This window comes from Taudactylus pleione, unplaced genomic scaffold, assembly GCF_031769625.1.
Source record: "Taudactylus pleione unplaced genomic scaffold, aTauple2 ptg000854l, whole genome shotgun sequence".
Classification (NCBI taxonomy): domain Eukaryota; kingdom Metazoa; phylum Chordata; class Amphibia; order Anura; family Myobatrachidae; genus Taudactylus; species Taudactylus pleione.
The window spans coordinates 419,059-443,912 of NW_028285256.1; positions in this window are offsets into that span (position 1 = coordinate 419,059).

Below are 24,854 nucleotides of genomic sequence, written 5' to 3' on the forward strand. Positions count from 1 at the left end.
GGAAAATGTTATTGTAGAGGATGATGAACCTACTGTAATTTCAGCCATTGCATATGCTGTTAATATACATGCTGTTAATATAGAGAGGAAAGGCAGCGTTTCAACCAGCAGGGGCAGCAGCTGAAATTGGTGAGATTAGTGGAGACCGTAATAGAAGAGGTAACATCCATAGTACCGAAACAATAAGTCCAGTAATTAATCCTGAACATAGTGATGTGGTAGTATACATCCTGTCCGTACAGTTGCAGTTCCCAATGGGAAACCGGACAAAGATGGTATAGTTCCTATCAGGAATGTAGCAATGCATTGTCCATGGATGAGAGCAGAATTGCATTCAATTATGTCAGACTTCCCAGACCATAGGAAAGAGTTAGCCAAATGCCAGAAATTTGTTAAAGATTTAGGTAATGTTCATGAGCCAACTAATAAAGATTGGTGAGTGGTGTTAAGGGCCTATCTCCCTTCCAATACTGATGTACAAAAGTTTATTAAGGAAAGTGTATTGGAGGAGGATGAATCCTTAATGGATGAGGATAACCAAGTAAATATAAAACGTATAATCACACAATTGGCTATATATTTTCCAGTTGTAGTGAACTGGAGTAAAATTTTCACTATTAAACAAAAATATAGTGAATCTGCAGCAGATTATTTCACCAGAGCACTGCTAATGATAACCCAGTACACAGGGATAGCAGATATTAAAGATGATGTACACCACAGGGAAGTAACTGTTATGGTACCAATGGATGGTCTCAAAGATAGTCTAAAGACCAGGATGCAAACCTCTCTACCTAACTAGAGAAGAATTACTGTAGATGCACTTAGAGAATCTGCCATAGAACATGATAAGAACATTTCCAGGAAGAACGAGGCACAGGGTGAGAAGTTAATGGCAGTGAGCATTCAGGCTGTAGAGGGATTACATACACCATCACATAACTACAACACATGCCAGCAACAAAGTTATACAGTAAAGTGTTATAATTGTAATAAAGAAGGATGCCTAAAGAGGGACTGTAAAGTGAGAAATTGGGGGCCACCTAAGAAGGGAACACCTAGGTACACTCAGAGAGGGCACTCACAAGATTCAGGAAATTTACCCGCTCACATAGTGACAGCAAACGCTCTGCTGGAGTATGATAGTCAGTGCTAGGGGTCAAGTCATACCTGTAGTCTACAGCCAGTCAGGTTAACTGAGAATACTAGGGAACAACTTACAATGACAGTTGATATATCTGGTACTAAACACACTTTTCTTGTAGATACAGGGGTGACCAGATCCGTGATAACTTCTCCATTTAATTTACAGCTTACCAACAAGACCATACCAGCAATGGGAGTAACGGGGAGGGTACAGCATTACCCTTTAACTAAATCTGCAGAGGTTACTATTGGGCCACTGCAAACCAAGCATTCCTTTCTCCTGGCAGCGGCAGCTCCTACTAACCTGCTAGGAAGGGATTTGATGTGTAAAATGGGATCTGTCATATACTATTCCTAGATATACCGGAAAAGGTTGCGCATGAGGTACATGATATATTGGACACACCACAAAGATTAATGTAGCACTCTGCCATTCTAGAACAAAATCCATCTCAGGTAAAAGAGATGTTATTGCAAATACCGGGTTCCCTCTGGACCAAAGATGGACAGGACACTGGATTGATGGCAAATGTAGACCCTGTAATGGTTAACTTAAAGAGTGGTAGGCAGGCTCCAAAAATCCCTCAGTATCCATTAAAGCCTGAGGTGGAGCTAGGGATGTATCCCATTATTGTGAGGTTATTGCAACAAGGGATTTTAATTCATACAGCTAGTCCAGCCAGCAGTCCCATTTTTCCAGTGAAGAAGACTGGGGGGAGGGGCTATAGATTAGTACAGGATATTAGGAGTTAACAAAGTTGTTGAAAACCAATTCCCCGTCGTGCCCAATCCAGCTGTCATCCTCATGCAGATTCCACCATCTACTACCCATTTTACTGTCATTGATTTATGTTCTGTTTTCTTCTCTGTTCCTCTTCACCCTGACTGTCAATATCTATTTGCATTTTCCTACAGAGGGATACAATACACATGAATATGATTTCCCCAGGGTTTCATAGATAGCCGCAGTATTTTCTCTTAGGCCTTACATGACTGTTTGCAATCTTTTCAACCAGGCAATGGATCTGTTCTAATTCAATATGTAGATGATTTGTTGTTGTGCTCTGATTCGTTTATGTCAAGTTTAAATTATACTAAACTGTTGTTGCTTCATCTTTCACAAACAGGGCACAAGGTTGCAAAGGACAAATTACAGCCATGCCAGACTAAGGTCAAATACTTGGGACACTGTCTAACCCAGGGGCTAAGACACTTGACAACGGACAGAATTCAGGCCATACAGACCATGACACTGCCACAAAATCAGCAGCAAATCCGTACCTTCTTGGGCATGTGTGGATACTGCAGGACATGGATCCCAGGTTTTTCTATTTTGGTATTACCATTGCAGGACTTAGTTTCATCCTCAAAACCCGACCGTGTCATACACACTGAAGAGACAGAGTGGCTTTCCTTAACCTTAAGGATAGTCTGACAAGAGCACCTGCCTTGGGAATACCAGATTATGAAAAACCCTTTGAGTTATATTGTACAGAAGCTGATGGCTGTGCAGTAGGTGTCCTCACACAGAAACATGGTGATGCTAGCAGACCTGTAGCATACTACAGTGCATAATTGGACACTGTGGCAAGATCACTCCTGACATGTTTAAGAAGTGTAGCTGCAACTGCTCTTCTGGTAAATAAGAACAAGGACATAGTCTTAGGGCATGATACAACTTTCTATACACCGCATGCAGTATCTGCTTTGTTAAATTCAGCCCAAAACAGGGCATGTCTCTTCAGCAAGAATGGGAACTAGCTCTGATGGCACTTGCAAATTTTACCATTAAACGGTGCAATACGTTAAATCCAGCAACGTACTTACCATATGTGCCTCGAGATGCACAAAGGGTGGAAGGAGGTGAGTTTCTGGATGAAGGTGAGTTTTGCAGGTATACTGACACACATGATTGTATGGAATATTTGAATCAGACCTTTACTGCAAGACCAGACATACATGACACACCATTAGAAGATGTATATTTCATTTTTTACACGGATGGGAGTTGTCATAGACAGACAGACAGGAGATTTATGCACAGGTTATACTGTTGTAAATGACAAGGATGTTGTAGAAGCTGAACCACTTGGTCCACCTCACTCAGCCCAGGTGGCTGAACTGGTGGCATTAAGGAGAGCATGTGAGTTGGCAGAAGGTAAATTAGCTAACATATACACTGATTCTAGGTACACCTTCGGGGTAGTACATGATTTTGGAGCTCTTTGGCATCTTAGGAACTTTATGACAGCAGCAGGCACACCAGTAGCACATTCACAACACATAAAAGGACTTATGACAGCAATTCAATTACCAAAGGCAGTATCTGTCATCAAATGCAAAGCCCACACATGCAAAGAATACCCGGTGTCAATGGGCAATAACAGAGCAGATGATGCTGCCAAATGGGCAGCAGGGTTATACACATAAATATACCAACTAACAAAGTAATGGTCTTCCAGACAATAGACACACAGAAATTAATTGATATGCAAGATTTGTGTTCCCTACAGGAAAAGGCGGTCTGTAGATTGAATGGATGTGGTCAGGAGTCCTCAGGACTCTGGAGAGATGGACATGGTAGGCCTGTTGCTCCCAGGGCATACTACCCAAGCTTGGCTGAGGCAGGGCATGGTCTGACACCTGGGAAAAGAAGGTATGTGCAAGTTGGTCAGAGCATATTTGTGTGCACCAGGCTTTTCTTCTCAAGTTGGAAAGAGGGCAATGTCCTGTTTGACTTGTTTGAGGAAAAATGTAGGGAAGACAATACCAACCGAGCCATCCCATATCCCTCCAACAGATGGTCCTTTTCAGGTAATACAAATTGACTTTATTCAATTACCACCTTGCAGAAATCTCAAGTATGTATTAGTTTGTACTGATGTATTTTCTAATTGGGTAGAGGCATATCCAGCTGCCACCAATACTGCTGTTTTACTGCTAAGAATCATAGAAAGTGATAGGGGTACTCATTTCACTGGTGATGTTTTCCAAAACATGTGTAAGCTTATGGTAATTAAGAGTAGACTTCACACCCCCTACCGACCGCAAGCCAGTGCGAAGGTGGAGAGAGTATTAAGAATAAACTGAGTAAGATCATGGCTAAAACTGGATTAGGATGGCCAGAAGCCTTACCGCTAGTCCTCCATAGCATCAGAACCACTCCCAGATCTCCTCGTAATCTGTCCCCCTTTGAGATACTGTTTGGGAGGCAATCTCATTTGACTATAAGTCCACAGGATGATTTGAAGAGTAATAATGAGGTTACTGTGCAATATCTTATGAGTAGACAGCTGAAACAACAGCAACAGAAACTGTAAATATCGTTACCTGATATGCCAGAAACAAACTGTCATGATGTTGAACCTGGAGATTATGTTATGATCCGAAATTTCTTATGCTCAGGTTGTTTGACAGACCTGTGGGAAGGTCCTTACCAGGTGTTGATGACAAGTACCAAATCTTTGAAGGTAGCAGAAAGAGATACCTGGGTCCATTCCACTCACTGCAGAAAAGTCAACCACCCAAAAAGAGGTACAAGGTGAAGTCAAGACAGACAATGTGGACCTGTTGATTGCGAGCCTGTTCAGGGATAACTAAAGACTGCAGTGAAAACACCTGAGCCAGAGACGTGTACAGATTACTATTCCAGCAATGGAGTGGCGATCTGTTTCTGTTTCTTTTTCTTGTTCCACGGTTCATCTTATTTTTATCTGTTTCAGGATTTCCTATTTTTGTGACGGAGGACAGATGACGGAGGACAGATGACGGAGAGAGAGGCCGATAGTGATGTCGATAGAGTGGAATCAGAGGAGAAAGCAATAGAACGATCAGGGCAACCTATGGTCAAACTCAGTTCAGGGATTGTAAAGAGATCTGTTAGCCATGGAACTTGGAGACAGTGTGAGGGGTTATTGTCTGAGGAATATTGTATTTGTGAGTACTGTGGATCCCTAGTTGATGAGAAATGTATCCAACGATGCCAGTCCAAGAATAATCTGTATTTGGGCGGGCATCCTTTAGAGGATTACCATTCCTTAGTGGGTAAGGTCTTAAACCAGACTGAATGTTGGGTGTGCACTCACGTGCCTCAGGGACAACATAATGTAGGATTAGTACCATTCCCATTAAATTTCTCTGAGGTCCTTGAATTACAGGGAGGGAGGTCCATAGACGGGAAGTATAACATTACCAGGTCCCCTAGTTTATAGCTGCGCCAATACTCCATAGATCGGTCTTTGCTGTGTCTGAACAACTCATACATAGACAGACTGGAGAATTTGGAAGCATACTTATTGGATCAGACAATGGCTTGACACACCAGTAGTGACGAACACCAGAGACGAGGACATAGGAGCAAACCGAATGTGGTATCTATTGGAAAAGTTCCTATGGGTTATTGTAAAAATGTTATTCAGGCTGAAACATGTCTTGAGCAGATGAGGACAATAGGCATAGGTAGTTTTGGTAAAACTTTATGTGATATTGTGCAAGATCATAATATACCACATGTCCTCCCAGATAATGTATACTATGTTTGTGGAAGAAGGGTATATTCTTGGTTATCTCCAAGTTCCAAGGGTTTATGTTTTATAGGCAAATTGGTCCCAGAGGTAATGACCCATACACATGATGAAATGATTGGTATCCATAAAACCACACTGCCCCCAATCATACACATGCGGTATGAACATCGTGACAAAAGAAAAATGATCCCTGGTGAAGAACATATAGCCACACAGTTGATTAGTGAAACAACTGGTTTCCATATTTTGGTAGCATTAGATCCCACCAGGATCACTCAGGGAACTTTCAATTTTAGATACATCCAAGACCTGGCTAAATTAATAGACAACATCACTGAGATGTATGATGACACTTTCAGGTATACGGGTAAGGAGCTACAGGTTTATAAAAAGGAATTGGTACAACATAGGCTAGTGATAAACTACCTGACAGCTTTTACTGCAATTATAGTGCAGCTCAATTGTGGCTTACACACACACCAAAACATTGTTTGTTTTTTAACACTGTGGATAAACCCCTGAAAGGGCAGCATCCCCTTGACAGACAGCAGCACAGCACCCCTGCACTGATGACAAGTGTGGCTAACATAAACACACACAAAATAATTTTTTTTTTCACACTGGGGGTGGGTGAAGAGCACCCCTGAAGTCCAGAGCACCCCCTGGACAACACAGCACTACAGCCAGCCAGCCCCTATGGACAGGACAACAGCCAGCCAGCCCTTATGGACAGGACAACAGCCAGCCCGCCCTTATGGACAGGACAACAGTAGCCAGCCCCTATGCACAGCATCAACGTGCAACAGCACAGATTCCAGCTCCCTCCCTCTTCACTCTCCACAGCCGGAATGAAAAAATTGCGGCGGTCACGGGACCTTTATAGAATCCAAAACCCACGAGAATCTGACAGTGGGATGATGACGTTTTGCCTCGTTTTCAGATCCGAGTCAGACAGAAAAATCTGAGCCGACTCAGATCTGCCTCGGATCCCCATAGTTCAGGTGGGTTTGGATCTCTGAGATCCAAACCTGCTCATCCCTAGATTGTATGAATCCAAAAGGTAATGACAATAACCTAATACATTACAAATACAATATATTCTGCTGTCATCCAAAAAGTTTACACTGAAGACAAATCATAAAAAAAGGAAAGGGGAGACAAGTAAAGGGAAAAGAAAGAAAACATGAGGATAATGAAGGGGGCAGGAGGAAACCATGTTCACATAAAGCTCAGATAAAATATACAATAAATGCAAAATAGCGTACATTGAAAAATAAGAATGAAGTTAAGACTGTGCACATAATTGCCTATGAAGAAACCAGTTTGCACAAATATTTTAAAAATCTGGTGTTGGGTATATTGATCCTGAGATTTGATATAAAGTCCCTTTTTTATAAGGAAATGTATTACACTTATTTCTATATTTGTTTCTGCATATTTCCTATCAAAATGTAATATTTGCAGAAATTTCCTATGAACCTCTGTGAGTATGGGGTTTGACTTAGAGATCAAATGTGTAAGAATTATTTTCTTAGCTACCATGACCACCACAGTTAGAAAGGGATGATTGATTTGTGTGAGGGATCCAGATTCCAGTCTAAAAGTTGGCCCATAAATATGCCAGAGGATTGGGGGTGACTCTGATCAACATAAAATTATTAATAAATGATATCACTTTGTTCCAGAATTGCCTGATGCATCCACATTCCCAGAAACAGTGGTCGAATGAGGCTTATGCAAATCGAAACTGTGGGCATTCTTTGTACTGTGATGGATTATAGCGAGCATATTGGGCTGGGGAAATATATGCTATTTATATTGTATGCAAATGAACTTCAGGGAGTTATGTGGGATTGAGGGCCCTCATTGTAGAGTCATAATGCTGATTTAGCTGTGTTGAATCTGTTATTATTGGAATATCTTTTTGCTATTGTAAAAGTATCTACATTTTTTTTGTAAGTGTATTAGTTTAAATAGAATAAACATATCTAATTTGATATATCTAATTTGATATTGTCTATGTTCGTGAAAATCTAGAACAGATTGTAGAAGGTTAAGCTCAACATCAACCTCTTGGGGAGGTGGATCTTGGAGGAAAGACAGGAAATATAGTGTCTTGCTGCAGGTACATGAAAAAATTTGAATTTGGGAGAAAAAATGTATCCCTAAGGTCAGAAAACTGGAGAATTGTGCCACCTGTGTCAAACACTTTAGACGAGTTTGACAACCCTTTCTTTTTCCAGGTGAGGAGATTTATGTTAGAGAGAGAATGGGGGGGGGGGAGGCCAGATTCCACCATAATGGAATATGTAGGGAGGTTTGTGGATTTCTTCTAAATTTTTATTAAGAGCAAGCCATGCATAATAAATATCATGGAATATAGGGTTGTGAAGGATATGGGAAGTAATATCGGAGGCTTTAGAATGTAGGTGTCCACTCGGGGAAAATGGAAAAAAAAAAGCAGCATCTAATATGGGATCTGTGAAAGCATATCTATCATACATCCAATCAGCAGCACATCTAAACAGCATAGAAAGAGAAGAAGATGCCTAATCCAGAACCACGGCACCTCCCGTCACCCTCAGATCCATAAGCGTATCTAAAGCTATAAGTGTTTTTTTTCCCTTCCAGATACATTTTGTCATTAATTTACATAGACATATAATATCATGACTAATTAAGCTGATAGGCAACATCTGCATTAGATAAAAAAAATTTCGGGAAGACAACACTCTAAAGAACTGCCACTCTGCCCAAGTTAGATAATGGTAGTGTAACTCAAAGAATATATGTGTAGGAAAACTTTAAAATTCAAATTGGGAGAGCAGCCCGTGGTTAATAAGGTGAACCCACACTTCTGTATAAACAGTTTTGAAAGAACATTTTTAATCTTAGGAGCTACCCATCAATGGAAAATAAATTAACAAAACATTCAGGTCTATGCTGAAAGATATATCCAAATTCATACAAAAATATTTCTCAGACATTGAAAACCATACCAATTCTGTATAATATCTACTTTCTCTAGTATATGGTAATATTACACCAGAAAACTGATTCAAAGGACATGGTAAGATATGCAAAAATGGAATACATAAATAAGATAGTAAAACACATGAATTAAAAGTACTGTGGCTCAAAGTCGGGGGTAAAGTGCTTACAATTGACTTTCAATGGTTGAATGAATAAATAGATAAATGAATGAAAATTGCCAGATGGCTGCTTTACCAGATAAAAGAAGATCCTAACAGAACTCTCAAAACTGAAAGTGAATAAATCAATGGGTCCAGATGGGATACATCCAAGGATACTATAAGAGCTTAAAAGGGTGCTGGTAACACCATTAACAGAATTATTCAACCAGTCACTAGCTACTGGAGTAATTCCAGAGGACTGGAAAATAGTGAACATTGTCCCATTGCACAAAGTGGAAGCAAGGAATAGGCAAGCAACTACCAACCAGTGAGCTTTACATCAGTAGTAGGAAAATTGATGGAAATACTCTTTAAAGAAAGAGTTGTAGATTATCTCAAATCCAACAATTTGCAGGATCCCAAAAGGCATGGATTTACTTGGGGGGAGATCATGTCAAACAAATCTTATTAACTTTTTTGACTTGGTTACTAAGGAAATAGATAAAGAGGGGCCATAGATATAGCTTATCTAGACTTTAGTAAGGCTTTTGACACTGTTCCACATTGCAGACTGTTAAATAAACTGGAAAGCATGGGATTGGATACAAAGATATTTGAATGGATAACATCATGGCTGCAGGTGTCACAGTTGGTGTTTCTGAGTTACTTGTCTCAGGTGATTAACTGGAATCACTGGAGGCCGGCTGGACTGGAACCATGGGTAACATGAATAGCTCTTTTAATATAAGAATTGGGTAGCAGTGAGAACTGCCTTTGGTGATGAGTGACTGGAACTGGAAACTTGAAGCGTTGGAGTGAGACCAGAAGGAACTTGGAGGGACCAGACTGGGACCGGCAGGTAGGCTGACTGAGCTGGTTGGGGCACCAGTAGATGAGCTTGCAGATGGTTGGTAGCACGGAAGCTACTTGGTGCAGCTAATGAGCCGTGAGGTGAGTGAACTTGGAGGAACCGGACTGGGACCGGCAGGAAGGCTGACTGAGCTGGTCGGGTTACTAGTAGATGGTCTTGCAGATGGATGGTAGCGTGGAAGCTACTTGTTGTGGCTCGGGAAGCCATGGGTAGACGTTGGTAACTGGGTGGCTACGTGGAGCGGCTGGATAGCTGTGGGTAGACGCTGGTAGCTGGGTGGCTACATGGAGTGGCTGGATAGCTGTGGGTAGACGCTGGTAGCTGGGTAGCTACATGGAGCGCCTGGATAGTCGTGGGTAGATGCTGGTAGCTGGGTGGCTACATGGAGTGATTGGATAGCCATGGGTAGATGCTGGTAGCTGGGTAGCTACGTGGAGCGGCTGGATAGCCGTGGGTAGACGCTGGTAGCTGGGTGGCTACGTGCAGCAGCTGGATTGCCGTGGGTAGATGCTGGTAGCTGGGTGGCTACGTGGAGCAGCTGGATATCCGTGGGTAGATGCTGGTAGCTGGGTGGCTACGTGGAGCTGCTGGATAGCCGTGGGTAGATGCTGGTAGCGTGGAAGCTACTTGGTGCGGCCTGGGAGCCGTGGGTGAGAGATGGTAGCATGGAAGCTACTTGGTGTGGCCTGGGAGACGTGGGTGAGAGATGGTAGCGTGGAAGCTACTTGGTGCGGCCTGGGAGACGTGGGTGAAAGATGGTAGCGTGGAAGCTACTTGGTGCGGCCTGGGAGCCATGTGGAGAAGCTGGTAGTGTGGAAGCTACTTGGAGCAGCCTGGGAGCTGTAGGTGAGAGATGATAGCATGGAAGCTACTTGGTGCAGCCTGGGAGCCGTGGGTGAGAGATGGTAGTGTGGAAGCTACTTGGTGCGGCCTGGGACCTGTGGGTGAGAGATGGTAGCGTGGAAGCTACTTGGTGTGGCCTGGGAGCCGTGTGGAGAAGCTGGTAGCGTGGAAGCTACTTGGAGCGGCCTGGGAGCCGTAGGTGAGAGATGATAGCGTGGAAGCTACTTGGTGCGACCTGGGAGCCATGGGTGAGAGATGGTAGCGTGGAAGCTACTTGGTGCGGCCTGGGAACCGTGTGGAGAAGCTGGTAGCGTGGAAGCTACTTGGAGCAGTCTGGGAGCCATAGGCGAGAGGCTGGTAGCATAGATAGCTGAACGCAGCAGGCTTATGGATAGCACTGGTCTAGGAACCAGCAGGAGCCTGGGACATACTGGTACTCAGAGGTACAGCTATAGCACAAGTTGTACACCACGGGACATAATGAGATGTTCAAACACAGAGTGCTATTAGAGGAGGATCAATATACCTAGAGTCTGGCAGTGACTGGTGGACACAGACAGGTGGTCTGGCAGTGGCATTCTGAGTGGAGCAAGGCACAACATGCAGAGGGAGTAATCATCTCTACAGCCCTTGAGAATCAGGACCACACCTGTGATTCCAATTAAGACTAGCAATGCTCACAGACAGAGCAGAGTCCAGGTGATTAATTAGTGTGGGGAGGAGAGCAGTCTGCACACACAGAGTTGTCACAGCCAGCATGATTCAGCCAGAGCAGATCTCCCAGGAGAATTACAAACACAGATCCATGGAGCAGCTGGCAGAGGTAAGTCACAAAAGGTAAAAACTAGCCAGGATTGTGACAGCAGGATAGTAAACAGAGAGTTGTAGTAAACGGAGTGCAGTCTCAAGAGGGAAATGTTACCAGTGGAGTACCTCAGGGATCTGTACTTGGACCAGTGCTTTGTAATATCTTTATGACATTGCAGATGGCATTAAAGGCAAACTTATGCCTTTTTGCAGATGACACAAAGGTATGCAACAGGGTAGACACACCAGGAGGGTTAAAATGAATGGTTGATGATCTAGGTAGACTAGAGGAACGGTCAAGAATGTGGCAACTACAGTGTAATGCCAAAAAATGCAAGATCATGCACTTGGGTCTCAAAAATCCAAAGGCTAAATATTGTATTAATTGCACTATACTAGAAACTACTGAAGAGGAAAGGGATCTAGGAGTCATTATTTCAGGTGACTTAAAGGCAAGCAAACATTGTAACAAAGCAATGAGGAAGGCAAGTCAGATGCTTGGTTGCATAGGGAGAGGAATCAGTAGCAGAAAGAAAGAAGTGATAATACCACTGTATAGGTCATTTATACATCCTCATCTCGAATACTGTGTTCAGTTCTGGAGGCCATATCTCCAGAAGGATATTAATACTTAGAGACTGTACAAAGAAGGGCAACTAAAATGGTGCAATGTCTACACCACAAAACGTACCAGGAAAGACTAAAATATCTTAATCTGTATAGTTCGGAGCAGAGAAGGGAAAGGGGGGACATGATAGAAATGTTCAAATATATAAAGGGTTTTAACAAGATAAAGGAAGGAGACATTCTTCAAGGAAAGAGAAGTATTAGAACAAGAGGACATGTTCTGAAATTGGAGGGTGGTTGGATCAGGGTAAATTTGAGGAAAAATTACTTCACAGAAAGGGTAGTGGAAAAGTGGAATAGCCTCCCATCAGAGGTGGTAGAGGCTAAGACAGTAGAGCAATTTAAACATGCATGGGATAGACAGAAGGATATCCTTCAGAAGTAGTAAAGATCAAAAAGGGTTGAGGTAACAATATTTTTAAAAATGGGGCAGACTAGATGGGCCAAGTGGTTCTTATCTGCTGTAAAATTCTATGTTTTTATGTTTCTTAAACATGCAGAGTATAAAAGGGAAGATGATTAGTCCAGATCCTCATCTCCATCCTCCACCATCTTCTGTAATTGGTATAGTACCCTGGTCTGGTACCTCCTATCCTGCCAACGTGTTTCAGGACTCCCTGTCCCTTTGACAAGACATGGAGACTGTGTACTGCTCGAACCTTAAATAGTAGTGCCGATCTTGTCATTTCTGGTTATCCGGAAACTGTAAGTTTTCTATATTGGGGGATGTCCATCCATGTGACCTCTGCCAGTTACACAATAGTAGAGTCCCTCCTAAGCATCCACGCTGACTCCTCAAGAGCCAGAAGTGGCGTGAGTCCACAGACTGGAAGTGACATCATTGAGTGTCCCAGGTCCATGAAACTTGTGCCACACATCATTTTCCAGTGATATTAAGTTCACATATTTAATTAGATTAAAATCTGGAGCAGTGTTTCCCCTGTATATAAAAAACAAATGGTAGAGAATTATAAATTAGTGTCACCTTAAGCATCTATGGAAAAAATATTTATAAAAATACATAAATTTATACTCTATTTAAAACAGGGAATATATATGATAATATTATTGTTAAAACAAAAATGTCTGTAGTTATAAAAATTAAAACCATTTAAGTTCAAAGTCTTGGTTAAGACCAGCTGATGCTAATGTATTTAATTTTAAAATAAGTTTAATTTTCTCCATTGCCAATCTTTTCTACATTCCTGTTTCTCCAATTGAACATAATAACATGCTTTACTCCTATGAATCTCTAGATGTGTGCTGTAGAACAATTATATGACACCCTAAAATGTTCCGATAAATGGTGTGTTTGTAGACCTTTTCTCACATTCCTAAAATGTTCCGCAATGTGGTTTTTTAAAGATCTCGTCATTCTTCCTATGTAATGTAGTCCACAGTCACACTCAATCAGATATATCACATTGGTCATGTGACAGGTGACGAAGTCTTTAATTTAAAAAATGGTATCTTTCATTTTTATTTCTGTGTTTTTGGATGGAGTGTTTGTTATCTGTCTACAAGACAGACTTCACACCTGTTAAAACCATTCTGTACGGATAGGGTTTTTTGTAGATTGTGGGAGTGCACTCTTCACAAGATGGTCTATCAAGTTCTTTGCTTTTCGATAAATGAACCTTGGTTTGGGTGGGGATAATCTCTTTCAGAATGGGGTCCTTGCATAGAAAATGAGAATTTGAGACAATGTGGTCTTGGTTGTGTTCTTTCAAAAGGCTCCATCTATCCTTCATCAAAGTTTCTTCCATCATGGTGGTGAGTTGGGTGGTATCTTAGCCCTTACCAACAGTGTCATTTTTCATCGATGTCATCTGTTCTTCACATATTGCATATTCAGTACAATTCCTTCTAACCCTTAGAAGTTGACTTTTAGGGATCCCTTTTATCCGATTATGATGATGTTCACTATTATTGGGGATTTATGTATTGACATCAGTAGTTTTGTTATAGGTCATTGTTTGTATGGAAATTTCTTTTACATAAATTGACAGTGCAAAAATATAAACTTTTTCTTCAAAGCAGAACACTATGTTATAGTCATTCTGATTCAACCTATTAAAAAATAGGTCCAAACGTTCTTTTGTGCCTCTCCAAATCATAAAAACATTATCTATATAATGATACAATTTTAGGAGGTAGCTACCCAAAGCTACGCCACTATGGATGTTGTGAACTTCCAAATGTGCCATAAAAAGGTTAGCATAGCTTGGTGCAAATTTACTCCCAATTGCAGTGATGGTTTTTTGAAGGAAGTAGTCCCCTTCAAAGTAAAAGTAGTTATTATTCAGCCATTCAGGCTTCCACAATAAAGGTTTTTCTGGCTTCTGGATAATCAGTTTTTTCTAAGAACCAAGTCACTGCTTCTATCCCCTTCTCATGTCAAGGATATTACATCCCCCATAACTAAGATCATCTGTCCATCCCAGGTAAATGTCTCCAACATCCTTAGAATGTCACCAGTGCCTTTCAAATATGAAGGATTGCTCTTTACGATGGGTTGTAATAGAGAGTCAACTACAGCTGATAGGTTGGATGTCAGACTGTTCGTGCTGCCATGGATCGGTCTTCCAGGTGGATTTAGGGGATCCTTCTTTACCTTTGGGAGTACATATATGGATGGAACCATAATAGCAATAAACATATACTCAAATTCATCTTCTGAGATTCCGCCCATGTCCAAATATGTGTTTAAAAATTTCATAAAACTGTTATTTATTCAAGAGGTAGGATCTGTTTTTAGTTTCTGGTAGGTGACTTGGTCTGCCAGTTGCCGTTTTACTTCTTTTTTATAATCTTACTTATTAAGGATGGCTATACCCCCACTTTTATCACAGGGCTTATAACAATATCTTTATCTTCACTGAGGCTTTTTAGTGCTTCCCTATCCTTTCTGGATAAAATGTAGAGCATCATCTTTTTCTTCTTCATCTTATTCAAATCGTCTAAAACCAGTTTGTTAAAAGTATCTATGTAATTACCCTTCACATGTGTTGGATAGAACTTACTTTTTCTTTATCCTTTTTGTATCAATGGAGGTAGAAGGTACTTCTGTGATATTTATGCCATATTCCTATTGTTTTAACCTAAAAAATTGTTCAAAGTTACCTTCCTTGTGAATTTATGTATGTCTAAGCATTTTTTTCCAAAATTATCAGCCATAGCCGTGGGGGCAAACTTTAATAATAATCGTTAGGTTCCTTTTGCTCAAATTGTATATTTCCCCCTCCAAATCTTATTTTTTGTTTCTGTGTGATCAACCTTGTGATTTTGTTGTGTATTCATATTTTTCTCCCCTTGATTGCCAGCCCTACATTCTCATTTTCATTTTCTTATGCTCCTTACTATTCTTTAGACCAACAATGTGGGCTCTCTTCTTATGTCCCCCTTGACTAAAGTCTCAATTTTCTTTCCTGCAGGTATATTTTTTCCAAAATCCGGTGTGTACTGTATTCTCATTTCTCTTCTGTAAGTTTCTTCTAAAAAAAAGATGAGATTTTGATTCTGATGTCTTATTGTCTTATAATATTTCTCATAATTTTTGGTGTGTATTCTCATCTGGGCCTTTCCTCTGAAACTGGGATGAAGTGCCGATGTTCTCGCTTTGATGTCATCTCATAAGGATCTTTTCTGGAAAATAAGGTTTTCTCCATGACTCCTAGTCGATCTTCCTCAAAATACCTTCCTCCATTTCTCTGTGTGGACCACAAAGTATCTTCTTAAGACTGAACAAAATCTCTCCCATTTATTAAGTCAGGTAACTTCCCTGTCATTTGTATTTTCAGGGTATTTTTATAGTTGTTTTTCCATGGATATGGTTGTTTACTTCTTCTCCAATTCTGCATGGGGAAAGACCACAATCCTTGTTCCTGTTGTTCAGTCTTGCAGCTATGTTCCCTTTGAGACAATGTTTTTTTTTTATTTTTTCTATCAGAGATTTCTTCTTCCAAACTTCCAACTAAGTCCTCCTCATATAGTGTAAGTTTATTTTCTTTATTATAATCTTCCTCTCTTCTCTCCTTTATGATGGTCGATTTTTTATTCTTCTCTATTCCAAAGTCATAAAAATTAAAATCCCTCTAATTAATTGTATTTTTTTTAATGAGGTCCTTGGTGTTTTTTGTTATTGGAGAATGAATAGCTTCTTCTAATTTCTTAAATAGAGGTAATGTATTGAAGGGTCATATCAAAGTTTCCAGGACCTCTATTCTTTCATTTAGCTCTTTTAATTTGCATCTCCTCTCTTTAAGGATCAGTTCCATCAAGGAAAAAGAGCATGCATTAACAATACTCTGCCATTCTTCTATAAATTCCTCTGTTCCATATTTAAATATGGTAGCTTCTTTATTCTTAAGCCTTTTGAGATGATTTGTTCGGCTGTATATTTCTTCAAGTTGGCTATCTCCCACCATAATCGATTTTCATTCATAAGTCACTCTTCAAGTCTCTCCATTGCCGTCTCCAGGTTGTCATCAGTAATCTCTATATTTTCTTCACTAAAGTTGATTTGAAAAATGCTTGTTTTATTTCTTCTGTTCTTTTAGAGCGATGATGAAACATGCTGCTGCTCTCTAGCTTCCTAATGGGTAAAGTAACTCAAAAGAATATATGTGTAGTAAAACTTAAAAGCACTGCTTAAAATTCAAATTGGGAGAGCAGACTGTGGTTATCCCACACCTCTGTATAAACAATTTTGAAGGAAATTTTTTTAACCTTAGGCATTACCCATCAATGGAAAATAAATTAACAAAACATTCAGGTCTATGCCGAAAGATATATCCAAATTCATACAAAAAGATTTCTTAGACAATAAAAACCATACCAATTCTGTATAATATCTACTGTCTCTTGTATATAGCCATATTACACCAAATGTAACTTCCAATTATCCAGTAATGAAGTTATTTTCACTAGTGCAGAGGGAAATTTTCCCTCATACAATTTAGAGAGCTCTGCCATGATCTGGATCCCCAGATATTTAATTTTAGTGGTCACTACTTTGAAAGACTAATGCTGGCCATACACGGGACGATTGATCACACAATTTGGGCAGTTTCTACAGGTTGGACATACCATTCATTTGAAAATAGTTGTATTTTGAGTCTTCTGTGACCCCGATGCGCATCCCCACCGTCGTCTAATTGGATCGCAGATCAGATGGTTTTGCAGAGAGATCTCAACTGATCATGTAGGAATTGACACCCATTATGTGATGTGATTGATCAAATCGTATGGTCTAATGTGAAATAGTTGTATTTTAAATACAAATCATACTGTATCTGAAGGGAATAATTTTCAAGGGAAATCATACAACTGATCTGACCAACTTTTGATTCTCACCGTGTATGGCCACCTTAAGTCAATGAGGTTTGTGGGAATGGTCTTTGGGAATTCCTGAAAGTGAGTATTTCAGACTTGTTGATTCTGTATCCCACTCTCTTTCCAAAAGTATATTTTTTTTAAGAATTTCAGGCAAAGAGGAAGCAGGGTCCAATACAAAAAGCAGCATATCATCTGCAAATAAAGAGAGTTTAAGTTCAACATCACCAACTCTGATTCCCTGAAATGTTGTGGATGATCATAGAGCAATGGCTAAAGGTTGGAGGGCTATGGCAAATAGGAGAGGGGAAAGGGGACAGCCTTGTCTTGTTCCCTTACATACCACAAAGGGAGTAGAAAGAACATCGTTACATAAAATCCATGACTGTTGGTTAAAATAAAGTAGCTTTATGAGATCAAATAAAAGGTTCAGGAAATCCGAAATGTTACAGAGATAAGAATAAGTGTTCCCATTTGACTAAATTGAAGGCCTTTCTGGCATCAAGGGAGAGGATCATATTATTATATAATGGGGAAGTGACTGCAGAAATATAAACTGCCGATAGAACTCTCCGAACATTAAGTTCAGAATGCCTGCCCCATATAAATCCTATGATCAGGATAGACTATATGAGGAAGGACAAGCTTTATACGATTTGTCAGTATTTTAGTTAGTAATTTGTAGTCCAGGTTCAATAGTGAAATAGAATGATAGGAACCTGGGAGGGATACAACCCTGCCAGGTTTCTGTAAGGATTTGGAAACAATCAATGAGTTAAGAACTTGGATTAATGTATCACCTATTCTAGGAAGCAAGATTGTATAAAAATCAGAGCTAAATCAGTCAGGGCCTTAGGCCTTAACTCTCTGAAACTGCCGTATCACTTGTTAAACATTCTCTAGTGTTATTGGTGCAAGAAGGGATTGAGTTGTCTCTGGCAGAAACGTAGGTGTAGACAGGGTATCCCAAAAGTCGTCAGATAAAACCTCATTCATGTGCTCAGATGAGGGGGTAGGGGGCCCGGAATATAGATTTATATAAAATTAATGTATCTCTTGAGATATTTCTGTATTGCTAGTGGTTTAACTTCCTTGTGAAGTTCTCAGGGGATGTGTTATCATAGGGGGACGTGAGCCATTTATATGGTTTGTATGAAGTTTGCCAGTTCTGTTGCCAAATTTGTGGTAATGGTAATTAACTGAAAAGTGATAGCAATCACCCATATTCTGCATGAATTCATCAAAGTGTGTTTTAGCCAAAAGCTATAAATGTTTAGCATGAGGTCTTGGTTGAGTTTTGTGCTGCTGAAAGAGCGCGTTGAAATTCCATATATTGGGAAGCATATTTTTATTAGTGGCAGAAACATATGAGAATTTCTCCCCTCATGAGACACCTCCCCCTAGGTAGAACTCTAATTTCCCGCTTTTCTCAATAACAATAAGTGCGACAGACTTATCCGAGACCAGAAATTATGGAGATCCTGACACACTGGAAGTGATGCTGGTTCCTTTGCCTCCAGGGATAACTAAAGGTAGAACAGTACGGTAAACCTGCATTCCACCAACCTGTAAAACCAGAAACCGGAAGTCCTTATGGCCGCGGTCTATACTAATGGAACTGGAGCAGCATTATATGTTCTACCTCATATTCCTTCATCCTCAAAACTGGAAGTTGGCGATTAAAGCCATATCTTGTATTTCACTTTTGGAGGGTTCCATAGCAGCAATAAATCACCTTCTTCTTATTGTTATCCATATTGAAAGCTCCATATCTCAAAAACATAAAAACACAAAAACAATTAAAACAATCTAAAAATAGATGGCATATCTAGAGAAATACATATGAGAAACCAGATATAATATCAGAATAAATGTAGGTATAAAAATATATATACACTAAAAACATATAAAAAGGGGATCTTAGAATCAGACAAAAACTATAAATATCGTAAAAAATATGTCATAATAATCATGTAATCTAAAATTCTAAATTTAAGCCTTTGGGCACTAAAGTCTTTAAATTATGGATCCACCGCATCTCTGCTTTAGCTAACCTCACCTCCAAATCTTTACTTCGCCAGGATGGGAAGATCAATTAAATTCCCCAAAAGGCTTTCAAACCACTTACATCAGAATGATGTTTATTTTTAAAATGTGCTGACACAGGGTGTCTCCAAAACTTTTTAATATTATATACATGCTCTGCGAGTGGGGTCTTTAAAATTCTACTTGTTTTCCTGATGTAGACTAGACCACATTTATATCTTAAACCTTACTCGTACACATTACATAACAGCTGTGGTCGGCCCCCACTCTTGAGAACAACAACAACAAAGCAGCCTTCTGGATCATTAAATGTCTTAATAATCTCAATGGGAATGTGACATTTAATCAGGATACCAACACCTCTTGCTTTAGATGTATAAGAGCTAAAACCAAGCAGTGACCAATGTAACATTCAAATTTTGCAGTCTCCACCAGTAAGAGATGGGTCTCTTGAAGAAACACCAAATCCACATTTTGTTTATTTAAGTACAATAGAATTTTCCATCATTTTTCTGGGGAGTTGATTCCTCCCACGTTCCAAGACCCAATATTTATATTTGGCATATTTTAATGGGAAGTACAAAAATGAATGAATCTGAAATAGCATAATATATAAATATGAGAGCATGGCCTAGAAGGATAAAGGGGGAGGAGAAACAGGGAGGGAAGGACAGGGATAAGGAGACACTGACAATACATCAAACAAAGAGTATCGGTGGGCACACAATGCCACATGAAGTGCCACAATGCCACATGCGAAAGTATACAAGTGACCACATACTTCCGACCAACATATCTATGTAAAACATGAATAAGTCACACAAATATTATATATAATGGTAAATGGAGGCGAACTCCAGCCTTGCACCCCAATCAAAAATTCAAACAAGTTTCAATAATGTCTCCTGTGCCTATTAATTATTGCTGTACAAAAGGAAAAGATAAATAACCAGATCAGGTATGTAGAGGACAATAACACTAACAATATAGCTTGAGATTTTAACAGGTGCAGATCTCTTCATCATGACTATAATAATTGGAAAATTATAAGGTGGAGTCATTCATATGAAGAAGAAATGAAAACGAAAAATAAACCGTTACAGTAATTAGAAATAGCTGATACATTATACAGCGTAGACCACAGAATATAATAGGGAGATATATGTTCTCTCTTTAGGAAATACACGTATAATCATAACAACCTGCTTCTGATATCAGTCGAGCCAGATTGAGTGAGTTCCCTCAAATAAGCCGCTGCATTTGCAGGCAAGATGAAATCATTGTGAGAAGACATATCATAAAGTCGTAAACGTGCGGTAGAGCAATTCAAACTTCCGGCACTATTTAACTAGTTGTGAGCATATAGGAGAAAAAGCCTTTTGGGCCCTGGTCATCTCCATAGAGTAGTCCTGGAAATAAGAGTTTATGGCCCTCCCTTGGAGATCCCTCACTCTGTGCGATGCTGCCCAAAATGCTGTTTTGTGAAGATAATTTAGGCAACGAAAGAGAGTCACTCATGGGCAAGGTTTATTTGGGTCAGGAGCTGGTCCAACATGATGAACTCATTCCTTAACCAAGTCACAACATTCTTGCTCAATTCCCAGAAGAGAAGGCAGGGTATTATGCACAAAGTAGGCCAGTAATTAATTTTTTACTGATGCAGGTAAACCTACTAGCCGTATATTGTTCCTGCGGCAACGGTTCTCTATGTCGTCTAACTTATTCCAAATTTGATAGTAAAGTGTTTCATCCTTTCCACATCATGTATGGCTGCACCAAGCTAATTCTCAGCCTGTGTGATTCTTTGAGAGATGCTGTATCTGGCTGGTTATATCACTAACAGCATGAGTTAGAAGGGGAGTCATGGTGGACTTAATTGCCTCCACCAAAATATAGGTAACAGGAGTGTCAGGGGACAATATCTGGGTGGCTGACTTAGCTGAGGATTCTGCTGCTGCTGCTTTCTTAGAGGTTGTGGAAGCAGGATCCACCCCCGAGTCCGGCACCATGTTTCCGGCTGAGTGGTGTTTCGTCTGACACTCTGCTACACTGGCCATCTGATGATTTGGCGGACCCGCTGGGGTGACAAAAAGGTCCATCCCACTTGCGGTAAGCAGGAGGGTAAGCTGGAGGCAATATGGAGGCTGTTAAACTCTTGAAAATCTGTGTCTCAGGGTGGGGAGGATGGAGCTCTGGCTATCTCTGCACAACTCAAACCCAGAACCAGAAGTCCGACCACAGAACTTTAAACATAATGCATATGCACACTAACCTACAGAGCCACCAGAACACCTCCACATTTCCAAGTACTTTTTTCATTGTTTTAAATCATTACACTGCAAACATTATTAAAAATGTCCACGTTTATTTTGGTCATTTGCAGGTGTTGGCATGGCCCATGCTGTTTAGAGGTGTTGCTTTTACAGCTGTGAACTGTGCCATACAGCTGATAGCATACAGTTCATCACAACCCAGTGCATGGATGTGGGTGACAAGCCATGGGCGCATTTGTTCATTCAAAGTAATTGTTATGCCTGGATCTTGATAATGCAATTTTAAAGTGTGTTTAAATTGTTCTAGAAATGTTCTGGTGTATATTTTGGTCATTTGCATGTGTCGGCATTGCCCATGGTGCCTTGGGGTGTTGCTTCTACAGCTATGCATTGTTCCACGGAGCTGATAGTGGCCAGTTGGCAACCCAGTGCAAGAATGTGGGTGACATGCCAATGACTCATTTGTTCATACTGAATGGTAGTTATTCCAGGCATTTAATAATGAAATCTTGAATTGAGTTTTTTTAATTTTCTTTTTTTTTTTAATTCCTTGTGTTGTTTATTTTGGTCATTTGCAGGTGTCAACATGGCCAATGCTGCCTTGGGGTGTTGCTTTTACAGCAGTGCACTGTGCAATAGATTTGATAGTGGAAAGTTTGGCCATCCAGTGCATGGATGTGGGTGACACATGCCAGGGCCGCATTTGTTCATGCGTAGTAATTGTTTTTCCTGATGATTGGGAACATGGCGCACTTAAGACATTACATATTTACTAGAGACCATTTACCAGACCATTTTTGCTGGTTTTAGTTTGACTTAGTCATTCAGTTTTGCTTTTGCAAAAATGCTGTGACTGGTTTTGTTTTTTTTCCCCAAATTTACAAAAAAGCTAAAATCACATAAATTGAGAATTTTTTTTTTGTTCCTAGATAATTATTAACCTCATTAACATTATTTTTCGCTAGTTTCCAGTTAATTTTTACCACCTCACAATATTGTTTTCATTCGGTGGAAGCCAAAAGGTTGCATCGAGCTAGCTGGCTAACTATGCTATGTGACAGCAGTTGGCGCAACAAACACATGGCAGTTCAACTTCTAACATGCAACATCAGGAAACAAATCTTTTCATTAATCAAGAGGTCTGAGGGAGATGGAGTATGTATGTAGTTGAAGGAAGTGAATGGAAGGGTTGATTCGTAGGAAATTTTATTTAATTTTTTTATTCCAAAGTAAATTTATGAGAGAGGAGGGGAGAGCAAGGGTGAACAACATGTTCCATGTTTTACCCACAAAATTAACTTGGTGATTCAGAATATTTTTAAAAATGAAAGGGGCATGCAGGAGATGCTATCTGTAACCATAAACATTTCTGGACATTTTTGACATTCAACAACTGAATGTCTAAGATTTCAGCTGCTGTCGAAGTTCAACTTTCAACATGGCACATTAGGAAAAAGTTTTGGATTCTGAAGCAATTTATGAGGGAGAGAGGAAGGAATTTACAAAACATATTATACAAGGTGCATTTGCACAAATATTAACAAATTACAAAGAGGTTCCGAATTTAAATAAATAAATAAATAAATAAAAAGGACTTACAGGATATGCTGTCTGTGGCCAAACAAATTCTGAACATTTTTGGCATTCATCAACATCTGTGAAATATTGCCACACACCAGTGGCAGACAGGATGGCAGTTTAATAAACTATAAAAATGTCAGTCAGCAATGCCTCAAATTGTTCATATTGCAGAGAAAAGAGGTGCAAGATGGAATTGTCCTTGGGCCCTTCCACTCACCCTTCTGTTGTATACAGTCAGGTGCATAAATATTGGGTCATTGTCAGAATTTTCATATTTTGGCCTCTATTCACCACCACAATGGCTTTGAAATGAAACAAACATGATGTGCTTTAACTGCAGACTTTCAGATTTAATTTGAGGGTAATTACATCCAAATCAGGTGAACGGTGTAGGAATTACAACGGTTTCTATATGTGCCTCCCACTTTTTAAGGGGCCAAAAGTAATGGGATTATCAACTCAAAAGCTATTTCATGGACAAGTGTGGGCTATTCCCTCGTTATTTCATTATTAATTAAGCAGGTAAAAGGTCTGGAGTTGATTCTAGGTGTGACATTTGAATTTGGAATCAGTTGCTGTCGACTCTCAATATGAGATCCAAAGAACTGTCACTATCAGTGAAGCAAGCCATCATTAGGCTGAAAAATCATAACAAACCCATCAGAGAGATAGAAAAAACATTAGGTGTGGCCAAATCAACTGTTTGGAACATTCTTGAAAAGAAAGAACGCACCGGAGAGCTCAGCAACACCAAAAGATGCGGAAGACCACGGAAGACAACTGTGGTGTATGACAGAAGAATTATTTCCCTGGTGAAGAAAAACCTCTTCACAACAGTTGGCCAAATCAAGAACAATCTCCAGGACGTAGGTGTATATGTGTCAAAGTCAACAATCAAGAAAAACTTCACAAGAGTGAGTATAGAGGGTTCACCACAAGATGTAAACCATTGGTGAGCCACAAAAACAGGAAGACCAGATTAGAGTTTGCCAAACAACATCTAAAAAAGCCATTACAGTTCTGGAACAACATCCTATGGACAGATGAGACAAAGATCAACTTGTACCAGAGTAATGGGAAGAGAAGAGTATGGAGAAGGAAAGGAACTGCTCATGATCCAAAACATACCACCTCATCAGTGAAGCATGGTTCTGGTAGTGTCATGGCGTGGACATGTATGGCTGCCAATGGAATTGGTTCCCTTGTATTTATTGATGATGTGACTGCTGACAAAAGCAGCAGAATGAATTCTGAAGTGTTTCGGGCAATATTATATGCTCATATTCAGTCAAATGCTTCAGAACTCATTGGACAGCGCTTCACAGTGCAGATGGACAATGAACCGAAGCATACTGCAAAAGCAACCAAAAAGTTTTTTAAGGCTAGAAAGTGGAATGTTATGCAATGGCCAAGTCAATCCCCTGACCTGAATCCGATTGAGCATGCATTTCACTTGATGAAGACAAAACTGAAGGGAAAATGCCCCAAGAGCAAGCAGGAACTGAAGACATTTGCAGTAGAGGCCTGGTAGAGCATCACCAGGGATGAAACCCAGTGTCTGGTGATGTCTATGTGTTCCAGACTTCAGGCTGTAATTGCCTGCAAAGGATTTGCAACAAAGTATTAAAAAGTGAAAGTTAGATTTAGGATTGTTTAGTTTGTCCCA